At 36.7% G+C, this 4,860-nt stretch overlaps 1 protein-coding gene across 2 annotated transcripts in view; it reads left to right on the top strand.

The window, feature by feature from the left end:
* EYS (eyes shut homolog) overlaps positions 1-4,860 on the top strand; it is a 1,023,641-nt gene that overhangs the window by 209,099 nt on the left and 809,682 nt on the right. The window lies entirely within an intron of this gene.

Raw genomic sequence — 4,860 nt, 5'->3', positions numbered from 1 at the left:
AAAAAAAAAAAAAAAAAAAAAAAATTGCAAGCAGATTTTTTTTTCTGGTATTCAGCTATGGATATTATTTTCTTTATTTTATAATTTTTCATAGCTGCATCAAGACAGAAAAAATAAATTACTCTTCCTTTTTTTCATTTTACCAAACAGCATGTGCTGAGCTCTTTAAATGTTTTGTCATAAACCACTCACTCAAATTCCTAATGTTGAGAATACCTGTAGAAGAAATTGAGAAAATAAACAACAGGATATGCACATCACTCAGACTGTATTTATGGAATGAGTGGGGAAAAAAAAAAAAAAATTGCAAGCAGATTTTTTTTTCTGGTATTCAGCTATGGATATTATTTTCTTTATTTTATAATTTTTCATAGCTGCATCAAGACAGAAAAAATAAATTACTCTTCCTTTTTTTCATTTTACCAAACAGCATGTGCTGAGCTCTTTAAATGTTTTGTCATAAACCACTCACTCAAATTCCTAATGTTGAGAATACCTGTAGAAGAAATTGAGAAAATAAACAACAGGATATGCACATCACTCAGACTGTATTTATGGAATGAGTGGGGAAAAAAAAAAAAAAAAGAAAATCTGGGGGTAGGAAAAAACAACACAAGAGAACATGTAAGAGAAATCAAAACCTGAAAGAATTCATACCCAGTTTGATCTCTAAATTTTGGGTGCAGCTGGGATTTTCTTCATGAACTTTAAAAGTAGCAGATCACCCTGTACACATGAACATTTTCATTTTGCAATTCATCTTATCAGGCAACTGAAAACAGAAAGAAAAAAAAAATAAAATTATACCACTTTTCAACAAAACTACCAGTATGCTCTTGGGGTGATTTCAGTTCAGCATAAAAAAAAAAAAATTACTTAATGTTGGTGGAAAGTTCTGTCTTAAGCATCTCTAAGATTTGCCTTTTAATAGTCCCAAAAACAGTCCATCTATAATCTGGAAATAGGGATTTAATTCTTGAATGCTGTCTTGCCAGCAATACGTTTTACCACAGGTGCAGAAAAGACCCTTTGCTAGATGAAAAGTAAATGCAGTTTTCACGAAAATTCCATCTCTGCGAACAGATTCTTTAAGTGAACATATATCTGCTAGGAAGAGGGTTAAATTTATGTGAGCTTATTTGAAGAAGCTCTTCCTTGCAGAATGGATTTAAGATATTTAAAGACAGAAAATAGTGGACAAACAGTTTTAACCAGTAAATAGTAAAGTTTAGTGACTTAGATAAAACGTTGAGTCCAGTCAATGAGAATTTCCAAATAAATACTGTCCTTATGAAAAACAATCATAAAGCAGAAGCTATCCTATAAATTCCATTTTTGTAGGTACAGCAGCAGAAGAAAATGAGACCAAGGACAATGTGAGCCCCCTGCTGAATGAAGTGGCTGACATTCAGTGCCTTTGCTCTGTTTTTCACTTGCAATACCTGTTTTCAAGTTTCCCAAGTCCATATGCCAAGTGGCAAAATTTAGAGGAAAATACTAGCAATGCCAAACTAGGAACTGCTTAGTCAAAGAGGGTCTTGCTCTATGTCCGAAGGGCTTGACAGGATACATCTAAGGAAGATGAAGGAGTGGATCAATATAATCAGAAGGTGATAAAGGCTAGATTCATCTAATATTGGCTTGCATTAGCCACAAGATCAAGTGAAGTCATTAGTCCCTTCTGCTCAGCACTTAGAGGAAGCTGAATGGGGATACGTTTCTTTTCTTCATCTCCCTATTGGATGATCATAGACAAGATAGAACCAAACTTTTCTCAGAAGTGCACAGCAATGGAGTGAGAGGCAACTGGCACAAGTTGCAACAAGGGAAATTCTGACTAGGTATTAGGAATAAATTGTTGACAGTGTAGTGTGAGTGCTGTTAAGCACTGCAGTGATTTTCCCAGAAAGGCTGTCGAACTGCCAACCTTTGAGATATTCAAACCTCAACTAGACAAGATTCTGAGCTTGGATTTTAAAGTTGACCTGCTCTGAGCAAAGAGTAGGACTATATGACCCCCAAAGGTCTGTCAACCTAAATTTTCTGTGATTCCATAAATGTAAAATATATTGACATACGGAATAAATCATATTTTTAATAGGTCTATTTGCGGGAAGATTTATATGCTGAATGACAAAGGTAGACATACCTATAGATACAGTTCCCTAAAACATGCCACCTTGTTTTTACATTTTTATAGTAGAGTCAAATTTAACCAAACATAATACCAGGGACAAGGTGAAGGGCTAAGTCTTGGACAATAGGCCCAAGCCAGAGTTGACCTACAGATGAATCCTCTGTATTTTATAACTGATAACTGATTAGTAAGTATTGTACTAAACATGTTTATCTTGAATATATATATTTATATATATATATATATATATATATATATATCTCCTTATCTTTCCTTGTGTATAGGCAAGATAACAGGGTCACAGAGACAGTTGTCTGGCCCTGTGACCTGGCATGTGACCTTGCTCATAAATCCATTAGATAACGTGGAAAACTCCCTTAGTTTCTCCCCTGAGCCCTCGCCAGGCTCTGGGGGAATCTAATGTGAGAAAGAAACCAGATATTTCTGCTCAAAACAAAGGTGCCAGCTATTCTGGCTTGCTGATTTTGGGTTATATAAGGCTGGACCCGCTCACAGTGACTTTGGCAGCCTCACCTGTGGGTGGATGCCCTGCGTAGGATTTCCCCTTTGCCGGGACAGGCTCTGCAAACCCTCGCTGTAACCGGGGCTGCCCGGCCACTGCGGGGCTGGGTGATGGGAACATGTGTGAGTGGTGAGGGATCTGTCTTAATCACTATTGTCTCTCTCAGGTAGTAATGATTTGATGCATTACCCTGTATTTTCCTATTTAAGCAATGTTCTGTCTTTTCTTACTGTAAGTTTTCTCTATCATTCTGTTACATTATTTAGTTATTTTAAGTAAAATACGCCTGCTCTTTTCACTTTGGTGTCTGAGTTTAATTGCTATCCCTAATCAGCAAAATACAAGGACAGTACATAGGGAGTGGCAGGTGTTTCTGGAGATTGAGGGGAATTAAATCAGGGAATGGCAGTTATATATGGGTATTGTCACAACAGAGAGATGCAGTGATAGCAGTGTGGAAAATAGGGACTAAGGAATATATTGCCACTGGAGAACTTTATGTTCTTTGAGGACCTGGGAAGGTAAGTCACACTAATTTTGTTGCATATCATGCTCCTCTCACATCCAGGTCACTCAGGAGATGACAGCCCACTTTAGCAGGCTGCTGTTTGGTTAGTGCAACTCAGATTTACAATGTGGGATTCCCATTACTGCAGTTCCTTTAAAAGCTTCACTTGGTGTCCTGTTTCTGGCTGGGATAGAGTTAATTTTTTCTTCTCAGTAGTTAGAATAGTGCTGTGTTTTGGATTCAGTATGGGATTTGGTATGAGAAGAATGTTGATAATACACTAATGGTTTTAGTTGTTGCTAATGGTTTTAGTTGTTGCTAATGGTTTTAGTTGTTGCTAAGAAATCCATAACTAAGAAATCCATAAGAGAACTCCTGGAGAACAAACCCTATGATGAGCAACTGAAGGAGCTGGAACTGTCTAAGCTTGAGGAAGAGAAGGCTGAGGGGAGACCTCATCACTCTCTACAACTACCTGAAAGGAGACTGTAGAGAGGTTGGTGCTGGTCTCTTCTCACAGGTGATTAGTGACAGAACAAGGGGGAACAGCTTTAAACTCCAGTTTAAACCATGACACCTGGCCACCTGAATACTGTTCATTTTCACAAAACATGTATATCAGTTAAGGAATCAGAGGTCACTGTAATAGGAATGTTTAGAAGACTGATAAGTCAGGCCAGTATTAAATTAAAACAAAACTTTACAGAATTAATTCATAGACAACATACATCATGCTAATAGTTTTATACATTATTAGTTATTCCCACTATGCCTATATAGTGTTACTCTGTAGCACATTAAAAATTACCTCTGATTATACAATGCTATGGACCTGATCCCATATCGTTGATGCTGATGGCTATGTTCTTTGGTAGTTCTTAGTTTCAAGGTCAAGGTAATCTGCCTGGTGAGCTCTTTGATGAGAGAAGTCATTACTGAAGGAAGCCTGTCTTTTCCTTTTCCTTTTTCTCTACCCTTCCTTTTCATGTTTGATGTTTTATGCTATTTTACCTAAACACACACACACACACACACACACACACACACACACACTTAAAAAAGGAGGGTCTCTGCTTCTGATATCACTTGCCTTGGGGCTTTTTTGTGTCTTGTCAGTCATTCTTCTAAATTCAGCAATATTTCCTGCTTATTTTCTATGGTTTATGCTAATCTTGTTACTCGTATGATGTGCAGCTACACCCATCTCTGTCCCTGTGGTAGTTACATTGCACACGTACTCACTTAAAATGCTTAAACATTGTGCCTGGCTATGCCGTCACAGCGTTCTAAAATACTTTTATGCTACTCTTGGCTATACATTTTTATTCCTCTTATAATTGGATTCAAGGCAAACTACTATTAATTATATCCTGATCAGAGCACTTGCAATTTATAGGTTTCACAGGACTCTCTTGAGAAGTTAATATAAGCTTGTATTCCAATAGAATATTTTCAGTGTGATTTATTTTTTTGTTTACAGTTATAACCAGTGTCTTCCATTTTTTTAAATGGTGAGTCTTGGTCCTTGAAGGTCATTGAAATATAAAGGCTCTGCCAACATGTTTCTGTCATAATAATGCTTAATAATAATAATACTAGCAGAATAATGGGATAATAATAGGATTAAATAGAATAATCTACGTTTGTTCCTATATTTTAGTTCCTTTTTTTTTTTTTTTTTTTTGGGGGGGG

Source organism: Athene cunicularia (assembly GCF_003259725.1).
Source record: "Athene cunicularia isolate RWA chromosome 3 unlocalized genomic scaffold, athCun1 chr3_part1, whole genome shotgun sequence".
NCBI classification, from domain to species: domain Eukaryota; kingdom Metazoa; phylum Chordata; class Aves; order Strigiformes; family Strigidae; genus Athene; species Athene cunicularia.
Note: the sequence above shows the minus strand (reverse complement) of the source record. Positions and strands in the feature narration are given on the sequence as shown.